Source organism: Bicyclus anynana, chromosome Z (assembly GCF_947172395.1).
Source record: "Bicyclus anynana chromosome Z, ilBicAnyn1.1, whole genome shotgun sequence".
Lineage (NCBI taxonomy): Eukaryota > Metazoa > Arthropoda > Insecta > Lepidoptera > Nymphalidae > Bicyclus > Bicyclus anynana.
In genome coordinates, this window is record NC_069110.1 from 3,380,363 (window position 1) to 3,406,186 (window position 25,824).

The following is a 25,824-nucleotide window of genomic DNA, read 5'->3' on the forward strand; positions in this document are numbered from 1 at the left end:
ATTTTTTTTTATCTTTTTCATTGACCCGTTCTTGGCCACCCAAAATTTAGTAAAAGAGGAAACATGATAATTATAGAGATTACTAGTTAATGAGTTTTTGATGTACCTAATATACACTAAATCGTAAGATTTTATAGATAGCTATGTTACCAAGTACCGCAAAAATACAGAAAAATACTATTTATATCAAACTCTACCGAATCGACAAAAATAAATAAACAATAGACAAAAATAGTAAAATATGCGTCAGGGCAAAAAAAGTTGTAACTCAATAAATGCATACTAAAATTGAAACCGTCAACAAAACCGACCATGTGGAACGGCTCGCATCCCGCATAGTGTCCATTTCTAGACAGACCAGTACGAACTCAGTCCCGACAAACTATTGAAGAATTTACAACATCTCTAACAGTTGTTTTCTATCTTTAATCTATTAGTACGAGTATTTTTCAAAAAGGTTATTAGAAAGAAAGACAATAAGTTTATTCAGTTTTAGTGTCACATACAGTATATATTATCTAAGATATTATATGACTGTCTGTGACACCAAACAGAAAGGGTTTATAGCTCAGCATTAGGACCCACCAATAACTTATTAAACATTAAGTCTATTTTAAGAACCGAGCAAAAACAAAATAAATTTGAGAAAAGACGACAAAAGTTATTCAATAAGAAAAGAAAACATTTTTGTAAATGTTGATCTTTATCTGTGCTCCCTTTAATCTCCTTTTTAGGAGTAACAAATTGATTTTTGTTACATTTCATTTAGATAATAGAAATCTTGAATATAAGTATAGGACTTACAGGAAATTATTTATGGCAGGTATTAAAATTTAAACACAGCGAAAGTCAAAGTTCGCGATCTCACAATAATACAAGTAATCCACAACGTATTCAATGTTCAGAACAAGATTCTTAATGAACAAGTGATAATATTATCTATTTTGTTACAGCTAGAGTTCTTTGTTATTTGCGTGTTATCGAACAGTTATGACCTTATAACTTGTAATGAGATTTATTTCTAAGGACGTCAATTACAGTCTCGGTTTTAAAATGAATTATATTTGGATAAAGACAAATTCCATGAAAGCCTATAAGTACTTGGCTCTCATGGAATTCGTCTAAAATTTTGATATTCTGCTTTAAAACAATGCTGCTCTACATATCGATAGATTATAAAATGATAATTGGAAACTGCCGTTAACTCTACTTAAGGATCGCAGCTGCATTTATGGAAAAATTAGTCGCATATTGAATAAACATATCTGCCGTTGCGGCGATCGAACAAAAATAGATGTAACTGTACTGGTAAATACGTCACCGCGTTAAACACAGCAATCATTAGAAAAGAAATAGACCGCAATAGTAAAAATAATATACCTAACGTCGCGGCAAAGTTGTCGTAACTCAATAATTGTATACAAAAATTGAGACCGTTATTAAAACCGCCCGTGTGGAACGGGCTCACTCCCACATAGCTCATTTGTTATAAGCCACATTATAATCACACATTGTATCGGGTAATAAATAGAAAAAGCGACAATAGGAACAACGAGTCACAAATAGTGGTCTAATAATGAAATTGTAACGCATATAAATATAGGTTTGTGTGCGTGACGGTCTGTCGGCTAGTTTAATAGATGCTTTGGGTAATTTAATAAGGTTGCTTCCGTGCTGATATTGTCGTTTCTGCAGTGCTGCGTTCTGCTAGCCATATCGGAATTTCATAAGAGCAGTTCGCTAGAAGACACGACGGGGGCAGTGACATTCCGTCGACGTTTGGGCAGTCTTAACTAAGTTTGACAGCTTGCAGGTTCCGGTAATACTTGGCGTTATTGTTTAATCTCACACGGTTATACATACGTCTTTTAACCTGTATTGTTGTCAGTATGTATTTTGTGTTGTATGAAAAAAAACCATTAACGCTGATTTAACATTAACACCGTAACGTCAATGTCAAAGTGTAAATAAATTCGTCTTAGTTATAAAAATGATTATTATGACAATTATATAATTTCCTCGATTTTCTATTTTCTAAAGCGGGTGTTACATTTTTTTTTATTAATTTACTTTTTGTTTTTAATTACAGAACCTCTATCAATTAAGTATTTAAAATATTTACGAGTAGGTAATACATATAAACGAATTCATTCATTAGATAGGTACTTACTAACAATTTAAAAAATATTTCTTATTAAAAAAATATAGCAATAAAACTATAAAAAGCACGTCGAGACAGTCATTAATTTTTATTAAGTTAATTAATAGTTTAATAACGTACACTTAACATAAGTTGGCTGTTGTTTCTAAATTCCTAGTGTTATCATAATGATTGGTAATTGTGACATGGTTTATCAAAAGAATGTGAGGAATGAATAAGTTAACCACATTACTGGATGTCGGTTAAATTAAAATATTCGATTAATATTCATTTAAAAGTTTTGCCTTAAAAAGTTATAAGATCAACTTAAAAACCGAGTTTCTATATTTTATCAATTCAATGTAGATAAGTTGGAGTTAGGCGCAACGCACACTGTTCGAGTCATCATTATCCCAAACCAAATTCGGCTCACTGCTGAGCTCGAGTCTCCTCTCAGAATACGGTAAAGTCAAGTTTTTACTTCACCGTTTGAGACCCGGGTTCGAACCCACACCCTCCGGAATCGGAGGCAGAGGTCACATCCACTGGACTATCATGACTTGTGTAATGTTTTTATAATAACACTAGCGGACGTTCGTGACTTTGTCCGCGTGAAATATTGTTATGAACTAAAACATCATCCAACAACATTTATCTTAACCTTTAATAATATCTATAGCTATTAACTATTAAATAAATAATTAACAAATTAAAATTTATTAGCACCACCGAAATAAAAACGAAAATTCTGTTATATATTGATGCTTTTGCACTGTACAATGAAACCTAATTTTACGCAAAAATACAATAAGCTTTTTCAATCGTGTGCGCTAACTTAAACAGCTATAATCACATCCAACTTTTTATCATCTATAGCTATTAACAATTACATAATTAATTAAGTAATATTAGTCTTAGTTACTTTTATTATGATGTGATCAGGATAATTATCCAGATTTTATTGATATTATTGATCAAATCCAATCAAAATTTATTGGCACCACCGAAACAAAAACGAAAATTCTGTTAGAGATTATATTTATGCTTTTGCACTGCTTTTCAACAGTGTGCGCTAATCTTAAACAACTATTGCATAGTCACATCCAACTTTTTATCAAGTCAGCCAGTTATAAACTCGTCATATTAAAAACGGTCTCGATGTATGTAATGCGGCAACTTAATATTATTTTAGTTTTGCCTTTAATTAGCTCTTTTTACAAATAAGGTATTATCACTTGACACCAGTTGCCATACCTCCGCGGAGACGTTGTCTCATTATAACACTTATATTAATAGCAATAAGGTCCATATCAATGAATTGTTTTTATGATGGTATGTTTACTTAATAGTTATAAAATATTTAAATTAAGCTCTATCTATATTTAGTGAACCGTAAATATTTATGTAGGTAAATTGCAAGCGGTTTTGTTTTTTACTATGATTTTATAGTGGCCACATTATTACGTGTTTATATCGACATTTGGCTTGTATTGGAAGCTATTTTGTTGGGTTATAAAACTTCCAATATTAAAGCATAGTAATATGAAAAAGTTTTAACTATACACCTACATGCCAATCATTGGGCCAGCGTGATGGGCCTCTAATTATGAGAAGAGACTCGAGCTCAGCAGCGAGCCGAATATGGGTTGATAATGATGATGATGATACACCTACACCTTTGTGTGTGTAATAATATTTGTGACTCGTGCCTTATTCTTCTTCTTTCTTCTTTTACTGGGCCTTTTCCGTATTTGGTCACTGATGGTTGGCCATTGTATTGGTCCATTTGGTGCTGGTCCCCACTGGAGTCACTCCAGCCAACTTAGCTCGCTCCAAAATCTTAGCAAACCGCCCAGCCCCCCTCGCCAAATGACACGTCGATTGTTTTTCTACGATTGCTAACGCATCGAAAACTAGAAAAATGTATGGGAATGACAGATCTTGATCACTTGATCTGTCGATAGCAAATGTCATTCCCATACATCTTTCTAGTTTTCGAAGCGTTAGCGATCGTAGAAAGAGAATCGACATGCCACTTGGCTAGGGGCTAGGTCGCCCAACACAGAAGGCCTCATGGAGTATAGCTGGGGAGCCAATGTGTGCTGCGCGTTGTTCGGAAAGAGCTTGTCTATGCAAGTAATCCTGCTGTGTTCGAATCTCCCACCAAGAAGCAATGCAATTTTAAGTTTTCGAATGATTATTATCACCATTATCTTAAGTTTAATATTATTACCTGACGTTTCGAAAGAGCTTGTAAACTAAGCCTATTTGAAATAATTGAATTTTGACTTTTTAACTTTGACTTTTGTGTTTCGTTTAAAGTGTATCTATGGTTGGTATAATTACAGGCATGTGAGGCTTAATTTTTTAAGGTTGACGAGCGCAGGGCACCCATGATCCTGGCATGCCTTGATATGTAAGACACGAACGATGGCTTTCCACTTCACATCAGGTACCTACGTCATAGATAAAGCTTATATTATATTTATGATGTGTGTGTCTAGTTGAATGTGTGCTTAAAGTCAGCATCACAATCATCATCATCATTATTTATTTTAATGAAGGTTGTCCACTGCTGTTTTTTTGACACATTCGGCGTTTTCTGTGTACCTAGTGGTCAGTGGCCTTTATTCATAGATGCAAAAATGCCCCGCCTACCCTGAGGACCCATTGGAGGAGGAATTTTCCATTATGTACAATTTGTACGCATAGTGCATACCCAAGTTAAACACCTTGTGCACGACACCGCTTGTGGTAAGGCAAGTTTGCTTTCCTGTGCGGAGGCGCAATTTTAATACTGTAGGGTCATCTATGGGTTTATAATTATAATTATCAGTTTTCATTATTTCATATATGGATTTCTAAATTTGATTTTCAGCAATAAATTGGATTAAATTTTAGTAATCAACGCGATTAAATTTTAGATAATATTCTATAATTATTTTCCATGATAACCTCCTTTCTCGTCCCTCCAATATTAATCAGGCGTGAATTGCTTTATTTTCAACTTGACTAGTATTACGTTTTAGAAAATTAGAAATTTAATAGCATCCTAATAGTATTTTAGTCAGAACGCTGCTAACTTGTCAACCCCACAGTGTCGTTGGATGTGGTAGCTTGCAAAAAGTTCCCAAGTCCATCTGATGATAATTAGATTTTATTTATTATTATTAGAAACAATATTGAGCCGTGATAGCCCAGTGGATATTCTGCCTCTGATTGCGGAGGGTGTGGGTTCGAATCCGGTCCGAGGCATGCACCTCCAACTGTTCAGTTGTGTGCATTTTAAGAAATTAAATATCATGTGTCTCAATCGGTGAAGGAAAACATCGTGAGGAAACCTGCATACCAGAGAATTATCTTAATTCTCTGCGTGTGTGAAGTCTGCCAATCCGCATGGACCAGCGTGGTGGACCACTGACCTAACCCCTCTCATTCTGAGAGGAGACTCAAGCTCAGCAGTGAGCCGAATACGGGTTGATGACGACGTACGTAATAAACAATATTGCAACGGCTGTAATTTTCAACTTACCCCACTTATATCATAATGTACTATGACGCAATAGTCAAACTTTACGGTTACGGTCGGTAATAGTCAAATTTGAGTTTGAATTAAATAATTTGCCCTTGCTTTGTTGTAATCCAAACATTAGCTAAATGGAAAACCGTTATTGTTAAATCGATTTAAAGTATTTACAGACAAACTGTGGAGACATGCAAGAAATTGAACTTGGATATCCAATAAAAATGTGTAATGACTGACGCAATAGTCAAACTTCACGGTTACGGTCATATAAACAAATTTGAGTTTGAATTAAATAATTTTTCCCTTGATTTGTTGTAATCCAAACATAAGCTAAATGGAAAACCGTTATTGTTAAATCGATTTAAAGTATTTACAGACAAACTGTGGAGACATGCAAGAAATTGAACTTGGATATCCAATAAAAATGTATAATGACTACAATTGCCCCAGAAACGGATATTAAAATGGCTTATAATAACGTTGCAGGGATGTTTTATTACCAATAAGTTATTTACGCCAACATTGTAAAGAATGACGATGTAACAATTCTGAATGGATCGATACTTGGGAGATTAAGACAGACTAAACATTTTGAATGTCTCCTTCTTTGTTTTAGTTAATAACAATGTCTGAAGACGTCTTTATGAACTCTCCAGCAGACTAATTCACTAACTTTGACGTATGTTAGTAACATTTTATACGAAACTGAGATTATATGTAACAAATGTTGACATTACGATGGTAGATTTTCATCATCCTCCTAAAAAGTTAGCCCGTTTCCATCTTAGGTTGCATCATCACCATCGGGCGAGATTGTTGTCAAGGGCTAACTTGTAAAGCATAAAAAAAAATATTTTTATCTCTTGTTTAACCACGGAACTAAGTGGTTATCTTACCACTGTATAAGATTATCAGGTGGGAATCGAATCCCTGGTCTTCGAAGCCGAAAGGATAAATTCCCAACACGGGTTTAATAAATAGATTAACGTTAGTGTTTTCTATGTTCTTTGACTCCCACTATGCCAATCAGGTGTCATACAATATCATTATCATCATCATTATCACCATCATCAACAAGCCATAATCGGCTTACTGTTGAGCACAAGTCTCCTGTCAGAATGAGAGGGGTTAGGCTAATAGTCTACGCAGTACGCAGAGTAATAAAAAAATTCTCAGGTAGGTATGCAGGTTTCCGGATTCGAACCTACGCCCTCCGAATCAAAGGCAGTATCACGTCATACAATACTGATAATTTATTAACAAACAATGTCGGAAGGAATTACGACGTAAAAAGTCCCACCGAATTTGAATGGATCAATAGTTTGAGCACAAACAAAGTTCGTTTCCATGCAGACGGTGCAGAAACTCAGCGTGCTCTTGTATTTTTAATATCCCCCGCCTCCCCGGCCTCCCCGTTTTAACATAATATAAAATTATAAGCGACATGAATCACGATAATGCGAAGCGGGCCTGTGTGCCTGCGCGGCCAATTCACAACTTTGCCGAGGCCCTACCCTCCCGTGCTTACCACCCTGCCACAGAGTAGCGAATGCCTACCGCCTAATTTTATTACCCTACTACCGAAGGATGGGTATGTTTTTGACGTGACAACGTCTTATACTTCGATGGAGCCGGCCGATCAGAAAAAAGATAACGTCATGCGTCGTTCCCTAGATTATTCGAGAGAACGACGCATGACGATTATACCGAGATTAATTAACAGTATTTTAGAAAAAGTAACATTTTTTTTTTGAAAAATGCAACCATTCCATCAGTATTTTCTTATGACGTTGCTACGTTCAACTATCGTCAGTAAACCGACTTTACAGACAACCGTACCAACCGACCACCCGTGCATACAATCAGTAATTTTTTTTATAATAATAGAGCCTCAATAGCTCAACGGTAAAGCGATCGGACTCATCACCGAGGGGTGGTGGTGGTGGACTATTGTTGTACCCACTCCTAATAGTCTTTCCCGACTAGTTGGGAGGGGAATGGGAATATTGGTCTATTTAAAAGATATGGCAAATATTCTTTAAAAAATAAAAAAAATTGTAGGACATGCAAGGAATACTTACTGTTCCTTCCCTATGTCCATCATCACGATGCGATTATTATTACCAGGTGCATTCACTATTTTGGTTTTTATAATCAACTTATTAAAATAAACATCAACTCAATTGAGAAATGTCATCTACCTAATGTATCCACCAGTAGGCACCGGATGACATTTGATACATAGAATCTCAATATATTGACTTATGCTAGTTGTTGTGTAAGGTATGTCAACTAACATAGTGAATAAGCCTGCAGGTTAGCCTCTTTTTAGACCAACAAGCGTGATGAATCTTAGCTCGAAATCACTTCCTTATGGATAGGTGTCTCGCCTTGCAGTGGGTAAACTTTGTAAAAAAAAATTTGGTGGTTTAGATTTTTTTTAACTTTCTGTTGTTTATATAACCTACTTACTTATCTACAAATATTTTGGGGTATTTTAAATGGAACACCTCTAAATAACATGATTCATTTTGAAACTACTAAATTTTCATGCAATTTTGTCATGTAATACAAGATTAAATTGGAGTAATTAATATCCGGCTCGGATACACCCACAGCATCAATGGCAACAGCCATCTTCTATTAATACTTGATACATACTAATGACAATAATTACTGTTAAAATCGGTTAAAATCGCACAGTAAATATTATAAATATTTACTGTGCTTCACATTGTTAAATATTAAAAAAGAGTAAACAAATACATAGCATTAAAACTAACCGGCAAGGTAACAAGAACACTTGTTTCAAAGTTGTAATGATAAATGATTTTATCATTATTCATATTTTAAAATTCAACTTAATTGAATGTAGTGTATTAAAAAATAATAATATACGTTAACGTCATAATTATATTCGCAATAAAGTACCCGGTTAATTATTATTAAGTCCAAAAATATACAATGACATTTAAATCTCAGCAATATTTTAATTACAGTAAAATTGATAATGAAAATCTCGACAGGTCTTGTATAAAAGGTCAAATTTGACATCACAAAAACAGTGGTTTTCGTTCCAATGTCACTTCTCTCTACTCACCGCAGTGGTACATACATATAAATTATGTCGATTTAATTTTTTTATCCAGTTTTTTTATAAATAATGCTTATTTGTAATTTTATATATCTTTTCTAGAAAAATTTCGGGGTAGCTAATTTTTAATAGGTTTGATATACCTATTGAAAATTAGCTAGCCCAAAAATTTGAGTGTTGTTTGATGTACCTACATCAATGAGGTTTCTTTACTAATATACTGGACGTGCTAATTATATCATATAGAGGTAAAGCTTTTGTAGGGGGTATTCTCTGGATCTATATAACCGATTTTAAAAATGCTTTTATCACTATAAAACCACGTTATTTGTGAGAGTCATAAGTTATATTTTATCCTCGTATTCTCACAGGCTCGGGAACTACGCGGATGAAAACCGCGGGGCGTCGACTAGTACCTAATAACTACATGGTGGTTGGTGGAGACTGTTCGTAAATTGACAAAAAAATAGTTTACGAGTTTACAGCAAACAAACAATGTGACACGAATTTTATGTATTATATAAATGTATACTACAATATATTTTAATAATTACAAAAAAAAATTGTAAAAAAACAAAAAACATCAAAAATTTTTAATGGTTACATTAAAAATTGTTGTCTTGCTGATCTTGACTACTCTGTGCACACAGCCCCGCGTGGCGCGGGCAAAAAGAAAAGTTTTATTTTTATAAGACAAGAAATTTATTATAGCTGATGGTCGTGTCGGTTTCGCGTTCCTTCGGAAATAGAACGTAAACGCCGCGGATCGACCCAACGGGGATGTGCGCAACTTTGCGTCTCCCTGACCAAAATGTTTTGACACAGTTGCCATTGCTGTGGTTTCAATAGAGAGGTCCTAGGTTCGTTTTTTAACTCGGTATTTTATTAGCATCATCATTATCAACCCATATTCGGCTCACTGTTGAGCTCGAGTCTCCTCTCAGAATGAGAGGGGTTAGGTTAGGAGAATTAGGGCTACGTTATGGTGAAATGGGGCATTTATTTAATTGTAGGGACGTATTTCTCGCCTAACCGTACTCTAGCCGAGTTCGAAACGTACCTGGACTCTGTTAGGGAGGCCGTCGGCAGACAATCAGAGGACAAGGTTATTGTTCTTGGTGATCTAAATGCGAAATCTCAGGCATGGGGAAGTCCTAACACCGATGCCAGAGGTAGAGCAGTGCAGGATTGGGTCTTCATTATGGGTCTATCCATACTCAATAGAGGATCGGTCAATACCTGTGTACGACGGCATGGAGAGGGAGGATCCATAGTAGACGTCTCGTTTGCTACTTCTGCAATTGCGGGTAATATTTCTAACTGGCGGGTAGAAGCAGAGGTAGAGACGTTCTCAGATCATAAGTACATCAGGTTTGAGATCTCGGCCTTGCGAATCGCAGTGAACCATCCTAGGAGACAAAGTCGTTTTCCGCGCTGGTGTCTTAGTCAACTGGACCGGGAGCTGGCCAAAGAGGCTGCCATAACTATGAGGTGGTCATCATTTGGCAGAAACGAGAATAGCACGGCTGAGATGGCGGATCGTCTTTGTAGTGCCTTTACAGATATTTGCGACGCTTCTATGCCAAGAGCCAAACGTCGCCCCCGACGTCGTTGGGTATATTGGTGGTCTTCAGAGATTGCGGGCCTTCGTAAAGCTTGCATTAGAGCTCGGCGTGAATACGTTCGATGCCGCAGGCGAAATGGGCTCGACCCAGATTTAGAGTACCAGCTCCAAAACTCCTATCGCGAAGCGAAGAAATCTTTGAAGGCGGCTATATACAAAGCAAAGGAACAATCTCGAGAGGAGCTACTAAAGACGCTTGACAAGGATCCTTGGGGACGACCATATCGTGTAGCACGAAATAAACTCCGCTCACAAGGTGCCCCAATTACGGAGGCTCTGCAGCCTGATCTTGTACAGCGAATTGTAGGTCAACTATTTTCTGAACCTCAGGTACATATTCTCCCAGTCATGGCCCCTCATTATAGTGATGTCCCGCTAACAATTCGTGACGTACCCCGAATCACTGAAGCTGAACTAGAAACAGCTGGTGAAAGATTGCGGTTCAAAAAAACAGCGCCGGGCCCTGATGGAATACCGGGCAAGGTCATCTTTCTCGCTATGGAGTATGCTGGACCGGTTCTCCGTGAGCTTTTTGATAAATGTTTAGTCAACGGAGAGTTTCCAAAGCAGTGGAAAGAGGGGAAATTATGCCTTTTACGTAAAGAGAGCCGTCCGATTGACTCACCCTCAGGATACCGACCGATAGTTCTTCTCAGTGAGTTGGGTAAACTATTCGAAAAGATCCTGGCTACCCGACTCACTTTGCATCTTGAGACAGTGGGTCCAGGTCTTTCAGACGTGCAATTTGGATTTAGGGCTGGTCGTTCAACTCTGGACGCTCTGGAAGCTCTGAGAGTTCTATCCTTGGAAGCTGTGGAGGCTGGAGACGTCGTGCTTGCAGTTTCGCTGGATGTCGCAAATGCTTTCAACAGTCTTCCTGTCGAAACATTGCTGGAGTCATTTCGTTATCATGAAGTACCACTCTACCTAAAGAGACTCTTAGAAGATTATCTTCACGATAGAGAAGTTCTTTGGGAAGGAGCAGATGCGCACAAGCATAGGCATCGGGTAGGTTGCGGGGTGCCGCAGGGATCAGTGTTGGGGCCCGTCCTTTGGAACATGGGCTTTGACTGGCTCTTGCGGTGTCCATTACTTCCTGGCATGAAGATTATTTGTTACGCCGATGACACCCTCGTCACTGCCCGCGGAAAAACATTCGAGGAGGTGTGCCGATTGGCCGCTGTCGGCACGTCTTTGGTTGTGGACAGGATAAGGATGCTAGGTATGAGGGTCTCAATCTCCAAAACAGAGGCCCTCCTATTTCATGGCCCATGCTGCACGCTCGTGTGTCCTCCACGAGGTGCACATATCGCTGTCCAGGGTACAGTGATAGAGGTCAAGCCCTGTATGAAATACTTGGGTCTTACTTTGGATGGACGATGGAAGTTTGAAACCCACTTCAAACAGCTAGAGGTCAGACTCGTGAAAGCTGCTGCCGCCCTTGGCAGGCTCTTGCCGAATATAGGAGGTCCGGAGTCAGTCTGTAGGCGACTCTATGCTGGAATAGTAAGGAGCATGGCCTTGTATGGCGCCCCAATTTGGGTGCACTCACTGACTCCCGTCAACAAGGTCCTCTTACGAAGGCCACAAAAGATAATTGCCGTGCGAGTCATCCGGGGATACCGTACAGTGTCATGGACGGCTGCAACATTGCTGGCTGGCGATCCACCCTGGGAACTTCAAGCCGAAGTCCTAGCTGAGGTGTATCAATATCGGGCGCTAATGAATGCACAAGGTGTGTTGGCAGGAGCAGACGAGGTAAGAAGAATCAGGACCCTTGCTCAGTCAGTCTTGGTTGAAAGGTGGAAAGAGGATCTGGAGTCTCCTATTGCTGGCAGTTGGACGGTTCTCGCAGTTCGTCCTCACATAAAACGGTGGCTAAAGAGAAAACACGGAACGCTTACGTTCCGACTGGTGCAGATACTAACAGGACACGGCTGCTTTGGCAAGTATCTGCACCAGACAGCGAGGCGAGAATTGACTCCGGTATGCCATCAGTGTGGGGCCACTGAAGACACAGCGCATCACACACTAGCTGAATGTGCAGCCTGGAGCCCGCAGAGGCACATACTATCATCCACTATTGGTAGAACCGTCTCGTTGCCCGACGTAGTTGACGCCATGATAGGCAGTGAAACGTGCTGGACAGTGATGCTGTCGTTCTGTGAGGCTGTCATGGGTCTGAAAGAGGCTGAAGAGAGAGCGAGGGAAGAAGCTGCCGATGCTCCCCTCATACGCAGGCGGAGGCAGGGTAGAAGGAGGCGCCGATATGCGCACCTTCTCCCACCTTAATGTAGGGCGAACAGGGTAGGCGGCGACGCATAGAGACAAACGTCGGGACATCACAGTAGAATGTGCTAAATGATCCTGTGATGTCACCAAAGGACGAAGCCGGATCCGCTGGGTTTTAGTGGGTATTCCGAAGTTTCGGCGAGTCCCACATACCCTCTGGAGTAGAGATGCGTAAATGCATTTCCCAGCGCAAAAAAAAAAAAAAAAGGAGAATTAAGAAAATTCTCTGGTATATGCAGGTTTCATCACGATGTTTTCCTTCGCCGTTTGAGACACGTGATATTCAATTTCACAAAATGCACACAACTGAAAAGTTGGAGGTGCATGCCTCGGACCGGATTTGAGCCCACACGTTCCGAAATCGGAGGCAGAGGTCATATCCACTGGGCTATCACGGGTATTTTATATTTTGGCTCAAATCTGATCTGGTAGACGTCGGCAATGTTTCAGTAAAAACATGGTGGTACGTCTTTGCTAGTAGGGTGGTTCTTACCTAAAAAATGCATGTAGGCACCACCCAATAAAGATATACCACCAAGTGATACACTCCGGTCAGTGGCATGCATATGGTTTTTAACCAGGATATGCACTATAAGTGAAAGTTGGAAAATTCCTTGTCCAATGTATTCTGTGGTCCAACGTAGGTTTGAATTGAGTCCTTAGGAAAGGCAGTACATTTTTGCGTATATGAATGAGTAGAGTAATCTTGTACCTCTTACAAGAAAGTCAGCTTTTATCTTAGACTATCCTACTTCCTACTAATATTATAAACGCGAAAGTTTGTATGGATGTTTGTTACTTTTTAACGCCGCTACTACTGACGCGATTTGGATGAAATAGATATTACCCTGGATTAACACAAAGGCTACTTTTCATTCCAGAAAAATCCATGGTTAACGCGGGATTTGTGAAAAACTGTATTTCACGCGGACGAATTCGCGGGCGTTCGCTAATATGAAATGAAATCCATTTTCGCATTTATTACATTACTAGAGGGATGCCCGCGACTTCGTCCGCGTGGAATTCAGTGAGCTGCTGCATAAAGGAGGAACAAACAAACACACTTACACACAAACTTCGCATTTATATATTAGTGTGAAGTGTGATACATGATTATATTTTAATACATTTGAAAGCGTTGGAATTTATATTCTACCCACCGGTCTCAATTACCTACCCACCTCCCCCTTAAACTTAAAACTTGCACCATTCATTCTGGTTATAAGACTCATGCAACTAATACCGCGATCAAATGGGTAGCTATTTGATACGCTGTTGCTGGTGTTTCATATTAAACAGTGTTTAAATTTAATATACATTACACTGATGAGGGTTAATGATTCCTGAAAAGAAGGGTTAATAATAATTTGCGAACCTACTCGTACTTTATGTTTGTTATGTTAGATAGGCTTGCGTTTAACTTCAATGACGTCGGATGGAAAACAAAAGAGTTTTCCAGACGTAACTCAAGGCTATTTATATCTAAACTAATAATAAAACTGGAATTCTGTATATTTATCCGCAATTTGAGATTTTACTTAACAACAAACTTTACCGTTGAGATTTTACTTAGCAACAAACGTTGCCGTGGCTTAGAGTACTACTAGCGCCATCTAGAATCTATACTTAAAATACGAATTCTTTACATTCTGTATATTGAAGATATTTAAAAAATTGTTTGGGGGGCATTACATAATCGATATTGAAGCTAAAAATATTTTTTTTCTGTCTGGCCGTGTTTTTTTTTTGTTATTCGGGCATCACGCCGAAACTACTGAATGAATGCAAATGAAACAGCACGTTTTAAGACCATAATACATAAAAGGTTAAAGGATACTTTTTATTGCGAAAATAAAATAAGAAGGGGGTGAAATAGGGGTTAAAAGTTTGTAGGGAAATTCCTTCATTTTTAGAGTTACAGTTTTAAAAATTTGTTCATAAATCATAAAAAAAATACGAAATATAATGAGATTCAAAATTTTTAAAAATTCAAACTCTAAAGTGGTGAAATAGGGCTTGAAAGTTTACATTGATTTCCACGCGGACGAAGTCGCGGGCGTCCGCTAGAGATAAAATATATGGGGCCTCAGCGGCATCACAGGGGTTTGGGCGAGCGCAGAAGTATCGCCTAAAGGCAGTAGTATAAGAGATTGGCGGAACGACTCTCTCTTCTAAGACTCAGATCTCGGCTTAGAGTGCCGTTCTGGGAGGGTGACTTGGCCTGAGTTTACCAGCATTAAATATGACGTTAAACGTTTTGTACGCGACCTAAGGACATCAACGATGTAGGAAAGTAATTCCACTCGACTTCCGGTTAAAATACCTTTTGCACGGTTAATTTCTAACTACCCTCGCTTTATTATCACAACAGTCTGTTAAAGATCATTATTGCATTAGTGACTGACGCATAATGTGGAAGCCAATATTACCTACTTAATTGCTCGTGTTATTTAATGCAGCAAAAGGCAAAGCTTCCCACACAGTTTATTCGCTACAATAAAGCTATTTAAAATCGCTTTATAATAAATATCACATGTTTTATTAAGTATAATTTATACAAAACTTTTTTTTTATTTAATCTCCCTTGACTACAATCTCGCCTGATGGTAAGTGGTGATGCAATCTAAGGTGGAAGCGGGCGAACTTGTTAGGAGTAGGTTGAAATCTGCAATACTTTCTGTTTCTACACGACATCGTACCGAAACGCTGTCTTTGTCGGTAGGGTGGTAACTAACCACGGCTAAAGCCTCCCACCAGCCAGACCTGGACTAATTAAGAAAACCCATCCGTGAATCAAACCCAGGACCGTCTTGTAAATCCACCGCGCATATCATTGCGTCACGGAGGCCTTCAACAATTAGACAAAACTAATAAGTATACTATATAAACTCAACTTTGAAGTACTTACTGGCAACTATCCCAGTAATTATTACACAAACTATAGGTATATGAAAGATACTCAAAAAAGCTTTTACTTAAAAGACGTGGCTGTTTTTTGAGAAATATTAAAAAAAACTTAATGCCTTCTTAATTTTTTTTAGCCTAAATAGATATATCAAAGGTAAAATCTATTATATTTCTCTCGACATTGACTCATCGGTTAAAGCGTAAAAAGATATTACTAGACGATATCATACACAGTTTCTTTAGCGTTAGACAGTCAACCACATCCACGTAAAACGTTGTAAAGTACATAAATAATATTCCAAAAACGTACTCTGGCAAAACGAAACCTTTTACGGAGTAAACCCTAACTCACGTGAAAGGCACAGTTCTGCAATTTCACGAAACGCGGCAATGGCCAATCGTTTGGACTTTATATTTGCAAGCTTTCCAAGTCAAAGGGGCTGACAGGCATCAGAGCTTCAGACCTCAATATTAATGTTTACCGTCATAGTGCAATCAATTCTAGAATTTACGATGCAAAGGCACAGTTGCCTCAAACAACGTTTCAAAAATACGACTATGTTTGTATAGAGCCTTTGGATCCAATTAGAGATTCGTATACATACGAACTCTAGAGTCTATGGCGTACATATTAGTATCTGTTCATGGGAATTAAACTATGCACAAAATATTGAATATAATATAAATGATATCTTTCTAGTCGTTTCATTTTTACATTTAAAAGATTATTATGGATTGGGAAATTTCGCTGATATCAAGAACTCCGAAAATTCGTAAAATCTAGCCGTACTAATTAATCTTTTAATTATTTAATATTAGAAACAGACACTTCCATTTTATTTATTTGTTAGAGATCGGAAATGTTTATGGACACTGCCAACATTCAATTAGCCAAAGACGCACAAAAGTCTACCTTACGACTCATAATTATTGTTTGTAATGTATTTATATTCGGAAAGTATCATCACACACACAATTTGTACAATCTTAAGCTCGTACTCAGGTAGAGTTTACGACGACTCTTCAACAAGAATCGGATTTCTACAATTATTTTCGATGGCAATTATGATCCGTCGGTTAAGACAAGAAGTCTAAGATCCGGCATAAGGAATATATACCCTCATCTGTTATTCATTTGAGATGTGTTCTGTATTGCTCATTTCTAATCGCCCTAACTTGGTTTTTGTTAAATTTGATCAAAGTACAGACACTCGATTTCTAGTCTTTTATTATAGTATAGAGAAGAAATAAATGATAGAAAATATTCACATGGACACATTACAAATGGATTGTGTAGTTAAATTGCGGCCAAACACATTTTTCACACAAAATCTAGGAACAAACATGAACTAAAACAGTTAAATTAAGCATAAAATAAGCTTTCATTTGACATGTTTAATGACTAAATAACTTATAAGGGTATTTATATAACATTAATTAATTGTTTATATCCGGCAACCCCACAGTTGCAGTGTGAAAGCAGACAACTTTTACGTTTTCAATCTGTTGGGTATATCCTTTTAAATAGGCAAGTAGATTAAATAAATTAAAAAGAAAACCTATTTGCAATGTGTCGATATGAATATTTCCCACCATTTATTTCTTATCCCAAATAAATAACAGATGAGCGTATATATTCCTTATGCCAGATCTTGTACTATTAATTTTTCTTGTCAACAACAGGTTTTTAAATGTTGCAGCTTTTTAATACGTGACTTATTAAAATTATTACGTTAAACGGTGACGAAATATTTTTAATACAATTAAATAAATTCAACGTTTTTTTTTATTTACATCCGACGTATGTTTATGGGAAGGAATGTGCCATTTCGGAACTCAATATAGAAACAAGAATAATTATGGTTTATAATTATGTGCCACACTACTATATATGAATAACTTGACTGTTATAAATTGTAACGAGACATTCTATATGTAGAAAATATTTTTGAAAAACTAACTCTATAATATTATGACAGAGATAAATATAACATTATTGAACATTTCTTGTGTTAGTCAGTTAGTTAGTATGCAGTGAAAATAACTATTTAAATTAGTATTGTTTTAAACATCGGATATTAATAATTCCAAAGTTAAAAGTTATCTAACTAATGGCAGGTGACCACATATCCACATCATACGTATCGGACGCATCGCATTAAAGGGATTTTTAATTTTACATTCGATGCGATCTGGACGATGCAGATCAGTGAAAGCACTTATATGACTTTCTATACAAAAATACTAAAATCCTAGATGACTTCCGTGGCGCCGTGGTACGCGCGGTAGATTTACAAGACGGAGGTCCTGGATTTGATCTCCGGCTGGGCTGATTGAGGTTTTCTTAACTGGTCCAGGTTTGTCTGGTAAGACGCTTCGGCCGGAGCTAGTTACCACACTACCGGCAAAGACGTACTGCCAAGCGATTTAGCATTTACAATGTCGTGTAGACACTACCATGATATGCGGGCGACGGAGGGAAAGACTGCGCGGGTGTGAAATCGTGCGTGCGGGAAAGTAAAGTGCATCAGTCGTGGCCTTTTCATTCATCGCTACACGTCCCCCGGCCCGCGCATACTATCGGGAGTGTTACGAACGAAGTTGCCAAGCTATAATCACGAAAGCACTGATACATAGAGACACTTTTCTACAACTATTGACAACAGAACTATAGACATTTTGCCAAGCAATAAAGTTATTTTAAGATGGTAATACCAACGGCGATGGTAAAAACTCGCAGCCTCAAAATTAAAAAAAAAAAACGCCAGAATCCAAATCACCAATAGCGTTTTTTTACCTAGCGCAACAAAATATCATATTAATAGATTGTATATACCCTGTACTCGTAATAAATGTCTAAACACAAAAATGTAAAACTGCGGTCCGCGACATAATATACGAATAAACAAAAAAAAAGAGAATGAAAATTTATTACACGATCACGAAACAAGGAAAAACATTAGTACCCGGCCGACGGCTACGCGATAAAAAATACGCGCACTAAATAAAAATTTTCATACGGCAAATTTTTATTATTACAACATTTTATTTATCATCTAAATCGGCGTTTACGACGGCGAACAATGCCGGCCTCCGAACCAAACAAAAGTGGGACGCGAATAAAGAAAACAATAAAATTAGAATACATAAACACATAAAACGGCAGCCAGAAGTTTCGCGGCGACGCATGCGGCGGTACCACCGTACCGCACACTGCTCTCTACCACCGTACCACCGTACCGCACATGGCTCCGTACCAGCGTACCGGACGCTGCTCCGTACCAACGTACCGCACGAGCTACGCATCACCATCGCCCCGCACTATACAGGGTGCTGGGGGAGTATTTCATAACTATCGAGGTTTAATTTGAACTTTAATTAAAAATGTTTTAAATAAAAAAAAAAGGTTGTTGTGCCTTACTCGACATAGGACTTTTTGTAGATATTTATAAGATCTACAATTAATTATAACATTTTATGTATTTTATTAATATTTGTCAACCAAAAAAAAATTTTACAATAATATTAAAACTACGTACCTACATATCTATAACTACTTATTAAAAATGTACAAAGATCATGTGTTCTAAAATTAATATTTTCGGAGTAAATAACATTTCTTTTGTAAATAGATCTTAAAATTTAAAACGTTTTTATTTTTTATTGAAATATATTAGTTATGCAGTTCGACTCCTACAAGTGGACTCAACCTTAAAGGTATGGGTTAAACTCCCCAGCATCCTGTATAATGGGACGATTGCTAGCGGCTACCTTACAGTACAGAAAGACGGGTACAGTCTTCCTACTTTTAGTAGACGTTTTGAGTGAAGTAGGTAGAACGGGGTACAAATTAAACCGGCATACTATTAGTAAGTATGTAACTCTGAATGCAAAAATATCACCAATCAACAACATCTTAATGTATAGTAGAAGTTTTCTGAAAGCTTAAAAGCTTTAAACTTATTGAGAGACAAGCTCATAAAAATCCTTCCTTAAATGCTTGAATAAAACCAACCAATCCAAATATTAAAACAGCTAACACGTCGATATCCAATTGTAGCACCAAATCCAAGCTCTATACCACGTAACGTATTTACCGGGGAGCGGATTAATATACAGAGCTTAAGCAAGTATAATGGTAGAAACACATTGATAACACCCCACTCCTACGCGTATAGCTGACACCCCACATAATTGTCTATTTTTTTTAATTTAAAATCTTATTTTACAAAAAATTCGAAAGACACATAGACAAATTAAGTATCTACATAAAAATTTTAATAAAAAAAATTCAACCGACTTCCAACTCAAAAATCCTAAACTAAAAACCAAAAAATAACATCTTACCTATGTGCTACCTTCTGATCAGTTTGAAGGCGGTGCCAAGCCAGTGATGTTTTAATTTAAGCCGTTTAAATTACAAAATTTCTGTGGTTCTTTCAGAAACGGCTTTAATTAAAACATGACACTGGATTGGCACCGCCTTCAAACTGATCAGAAGGTAGCACATAGGTAAGATGTTATTTTTTGCTTTTTAGTTTAGGATTTTTGAGTTGGAAGTCGGTTGAATTTTTTTTATTAAAATTTTTATTTTTTAATTTTTAGTGTTAGCACACCTACTGAGTGTAACCAAAAATTAATAAGCAATTAGTTGAAACGTTATTTTCTTAGATAAGTCCTACAATCCCAATTTTAAAAATACTACCTTAACTCATATACAAAATTTCACTCCCCCTTTATTCACACGTAATATGAATATTCAGAAAAACGTGAAAGGTGACTGTCCTCCGTCTTCATCACCAGACCACTTATGCAGTCACAATCCATATGGTTGGAAAGTTCTCATCAATATAAAATTTATCAAGTCCATACACAAGGTAGCTACTGTGAACCGTCGAGGAGTTCCCTTTACTCTCCATCATCTTCGTCACCAGACCCCTAATACAGTCACAACCTATCCAGGTGGAAAGTTCTCATCAATACAAAATTATCAAGTCAAAACACAAGGTAGCTACTGTGAACCGTCGAAGAGTTCCCTTAACTATCCTTCGTCTTCATCACCAGACCCCTAATACAGTCACAACCCATCTAGGTGGAAAGTTCTCATCAATACAAATTTATCAAGTCCAAACACAAGGTAGCTACTGTGAACCGTTGAGGAGTTCTCTTAACTGTCCTTCGTCTTCATCATCAGACCCTTAAAACAGACACAACCCTTCTAGGTGGAAAGTTCTCATCAATACAAATAAATCAAGCCCAAACAAAAGGTACCTGCTGTAAATCGTTGACGAGTTCCATCGTCTGTGTTTCGGCTCCATCATCAGACCAACTCCAGACCTTCATAAAATTGTAATGGTTTAAAATACCTTATGGAAACACAAACAAACGCACCAGCCGTCCCTACGATTTTCGAAAGTTCCCCTCGATTTCACCAGGATGCCATCATCAGATCCTGACATGAAAAAAATGGGACCACCCTGGAATCAAACCCTTCAAAACAAAAAAAGAATTTTCAAAATCGGTCCACAAATGACGGAATTATCGCTGGACATACATAAAAAAAAAAAAAAAAAAAAAAAAAAAAAAAAAAAAAAAAAAAAAAAAAAAAAAAAAAAAAAAAAAAAAACATACATACAGCCGAACGTAGAACCTCCTCCTTTTTGGAAGTCGGTTAAAAATCATCGCAAAAAATGATCCGAATTTAGCTACAAATATTTACAATTTTGTCTTTAATTCCATTATATATTTATGTATATATAGTTTTTACACTTCCTGAACTCGACATTGTAGACGATATTTAAGTATTATTTGTTTAAATAACGTCCGTTGATTAATAAGCGACTATGAAATTAAGTCAATTTTCCACATTTGTCCGCCTCAGTTTTAATGCGTCCCATCTCTAGTATAAAATATAATTGATCATATGAAGATCTCGCAAGGTGTTGGGTGCTGTGCAATGTCGCATGTCATAACTCGTACAGTCGATCATGGTATTTTGTGTGCTCCCATCTTAACTTAACACAGGAGCATAATTTTGCAAAGGGGCCAAATTATTTTAATATAAAGCAAACAATGACGCCGGCTTCTTGTTGTTTAACTATGCATATCATGTTATATCTACATCCTGATAAAATAACAAAACGCCATTCGGCTGTGGCGTGTGTAAATCACCAAGTTGGCCAAGTATGAGGCAAAACGCAAACAATGGGTCTCACATACTGTCAAATAGTACGATTTTATTATTAGTGTGGATTTTGACACAATGAGATACAATAATACCGTTTCAAGGCAAGCAATTGAACGTAAATCTAAGAGTCCTTTCACAATGGTGAAAGACGCGCTTAAATTTTCGGTTCGCGTTTATAGACGGTTGAGTTATTGGTGCTAATAAGACCACGATCCTTTAACTATCAAAAAAATATCTTCTGAATAACTATAGCATACCAATTTTTACTTTTGAAATAAAAATGGATTTAAAGGACTAAACAGACAATGTGAAAATTAATAAAAGTTATATTTGACGAATAAATAATCACGTATACAAGTATTAGTTTCATTCAAACAACAGAAGATGTTTGATATAATCTCTAAAGCTCTAAAATGTTTGACTAGGCTACACTAATTGCCTGAATGTACAATAATATTACTAAAGTCTAACAAGACAAAGTAATAATAGCGTTACATGACAGTGACCAATTTGTTGCCGACGCGCAAGAAAGCCGCCGTGCCCACGCCGAATGCAATATTCATTTCCGTGCAGTGTGACAGTACTTTAATAGGCACGCTACATCGCGCCTTAGGGAGGATACACACACGTCAAATTAATTCGCACGATGTTTGGTGTAAATTAATAAAATAATAACATAACCTCAAATTAATAGTTAATTTTAAATTTCAATAGTTTAATAATATAACTTGTAACATTGGCAACGTTTTAAATAATAATGTAAATATTAACCTGAATATTATTTTCAACGATGCATATTTTTATTAATTTTCTTTATAATATAAAAATAAGGTTATATATTAGCATTCTTATGGTATGTATATATTAAACGGTTAAATGATGGCTGACGGCTGGCGGTGAAAATTGGTTGTATATTTCGGCCATCTATAGAACGAGCGCCTTTTGGCCGTACATAATATAATTATATGATTATTTACACCAAAACTACACATTACTTAAGTCTTAGTTTGAAATTGGCGCGCACGGCGCAAAGATGTAGCGATGTAAATGCTAACTCCCACTTTTATGGATAATTCAGTGTTTGCTTACCTTTAGTGACGTCATGCAATTGACTTAGTTGCAATGCATGCCAGTGAATTAGTAGAAATAATTGACCACAAAAAATTACAAAATATACTAACAACATTTCAAAGTTATTTTCAGACGAGTGTATGTAGTCCCTATCGAGTCTAATCCACGGCAAGAATATATTTAAGACTGCTTTACATTAGACGATAAAGAGTCGTGGCTAGTATTTTAAAGTTTACAAACACATTGTTTATACACAACAGAAACCAGACAAAACGGTCTTACATTGTTTCAACTTTAGACCAAATATTTGTGTGCAAACAATAATATTTGGTCTTATACATGGTAATTATTATTATTTACAAATAAAACGTATTAATTTTCAGTTGCTAGTAAATTCAATTGTACAATTGTTTACTATTACAATATCGTGAGATTTTGTGGAATACCTACTATACTAACTTTGTGGAATACTAATTGGTTCGGGCTGGTCAGCGTCACTTTGTTCTCCTTGGGATGTTTTAAAGATAAAGTTTCATACTTTGGATGGCATGCATGGATACTGTCATGCGTTGATCAAACTCTACTTTCGCAACGGGAGAGCGATTATATTTTTAACCGACTTCCAAAAAGGAGGAGGTTCTACGTTCGGCTGTATGTTTTTTTTTCACATTTAAAAACATACATTGGTAAAATTAATTTACTTTAATTACATACTATTGATTTCCTATTGATGAGCCGTGATAGCTCAGTGGGTATGACCTCTGCCTCCGATTCCAGAGGGTGTGGGTTCGAATCCGGTCCGGGGCATGCACCTCCAACTTTTCAGTTGTGTGCTTAAGAAATTAAATAACACGTGTCTCAAACGGTGAAGGAATACATCGTGAGGAAACCTGCATACCAGAAAATTTTCTTAATTCTTTGCGTGTGTGAAGTCTGCCAATCCACTTAGGGCCAGCTTGGTGGACTATTGGCCTAACCCCTCTTATTCTGAGAGGAGACTCGAGCTCAGCAGTGAGCCGAATATGGGTTGATAAAGAAGATTTGAAACTTACAAACAGCTAAAGTGGAGATGCTCTGGGAATATGATAAGGGAGAAACAGGAAAAATGGATCAGACTAATAACGTAATGGTATCCGAGAGACGACAAAAGATACAGAGGTAGACGAAATAAAAGATGGGAGGACCTGGAAGGAGGAAGCTGGAATATTTTTTCAGTTCGAGTAAATATGGGACTCGCTTCCGACATAGTCTAAAAAATAATCTAAATGTGAAAACAACCAAAACAACAATAAAGGCTTTTTATTTTTATCTATTTTATTGGAAACTAGCGGACGCCCGCGACTTCATCCGCCCTTAGACCTCTATAATCCAGCCCTTACAGTAGTATCGCTGAAAAAATGGAGTAACTTCTCCCGTTTTCCAAATATTTCCCTTCAGCTCTGCCCCTATTGATCGTATATCGTGATGAGTATGAAGAATAATTGCACCCAGTTTCATTAAAATCCGTCGTGTAGTTTTTGTTTCTATACCGAACATACAGACAGACAGACAAAAATTTTACTGATTGCATTTTTGGCATCAGTAGCAGCATCACTAGTCACCCCCTGATATATTGGAAATATATTTCATGTATAGAATTGACCTCTCTACAGATTTATTACAGATTAAGAGGAACGGAACACATCGGCATACATATAGATATGATATTGGAAATTGTTAGGACGAGTGGGTTTATTAAACTGTCTCACCACTTCCAGGTAAACGCGCTTCGTTAGATCACATTTACATATTCATCTTCACATCTCAATGCCCAGACTGCATGGTGAGATCGAAGTCTACCACTAACTTGTCATCGAATAAAAAAAAATCATAAATAATGTAGTATCGTTATCGAAACCAACTGCCGTGCAATGTAAAGGCATCGTATTATGGATTTAATAACAAGTAGGTAATAGGAGTAGTGTCTACACAAAATTTTGGACTTTATTGCAATGACATCGGGTTCTAAATCGCTTGCGCTACAACAAAGTGTTCAAGATCTTACGTGTAGCTCATATAGTCGGTGCGAAAATTAGTAACGTTATTAAAAACAATATTATAAATGATGCATTGAACATTGTCTAGACTAGAAGCTTTTGCTGATTAGGCGATAAAGGCCTTCTTGGCGTGCGACAAATCAGACAATTTTGTACGGAAAATAGCTAGTTATCGTTGTATCCGCAAAATTGGCGACATATAATGTTATTTAATAGTAGTAGTAGTATACTATTACTACTATTATTATAAAGAATTTAACATTACAGCTGTAAGCCCGCCAACCCGTATTAGAACAACGTGTTGGGTTTAGGGTTCATATCCCCTCTCCTATACGAAGAGAGAACCTTGTAGGAGGACATTAAAAGAGGCTGATAATGATGATGATATATAAAAAAAAAACCAGTAGAGGAACGTCAGTAAACGTGATGGTTGTAATATTGATATTTACCTTTAAAGTATTAATATCCCACAACATTCCCCTCCTACTGAGAATAATAACTATTTAACACTGCTGAACTTTTGCTGGCTATTGTTAGTATTATCTATTTTCCGAACTGGTAATATGTTTTCTAATAGACTTAACGACTAAAAAAGCTTTTAAAGAACGAGTAATTTAAGGTACTGGACTCAAACTTTTGTCATTTCCACAATTGGCAAAGGATTTTGGCAAAGGACGTGAAAGCGAATTACTCCGAATTCACTGTTCATGTTAAATTATGAAATGGCGAAAATGGATTATAAGGAAAAACTTCTCAAGTTATCAGAATAGTAAATAAAAATATACTCCTTATTTAAAAAATATTAAATGGTAAACGCTTGTGTTCGCGAGCGTACTCGATACATATACACTTGTAGCAGATAAAATTATTTAAATGATACGATCTATTGTTTCAGGAACAATGATAAATATCTATTATAATTTCATATGTACGCCAAATATTTATGT

The 25,824-nt window shown here is 36.9% G+C and overlaps 1 protein-coding gene across 3 annotated transcripts in view; it reads right to left on the bottom strand.

The window, feature by feature from the left end:
- The window catches only part of LOC112043806 (protein bric-a-brac 1), a 433,720-nt gene that overhangs the window by 256,818 nt on the left and 151,078 nt on the right, over positions 1 to 25,824 (bottom strand). The gene's annotated exons all lie outside the window — the stretch shown is intronic.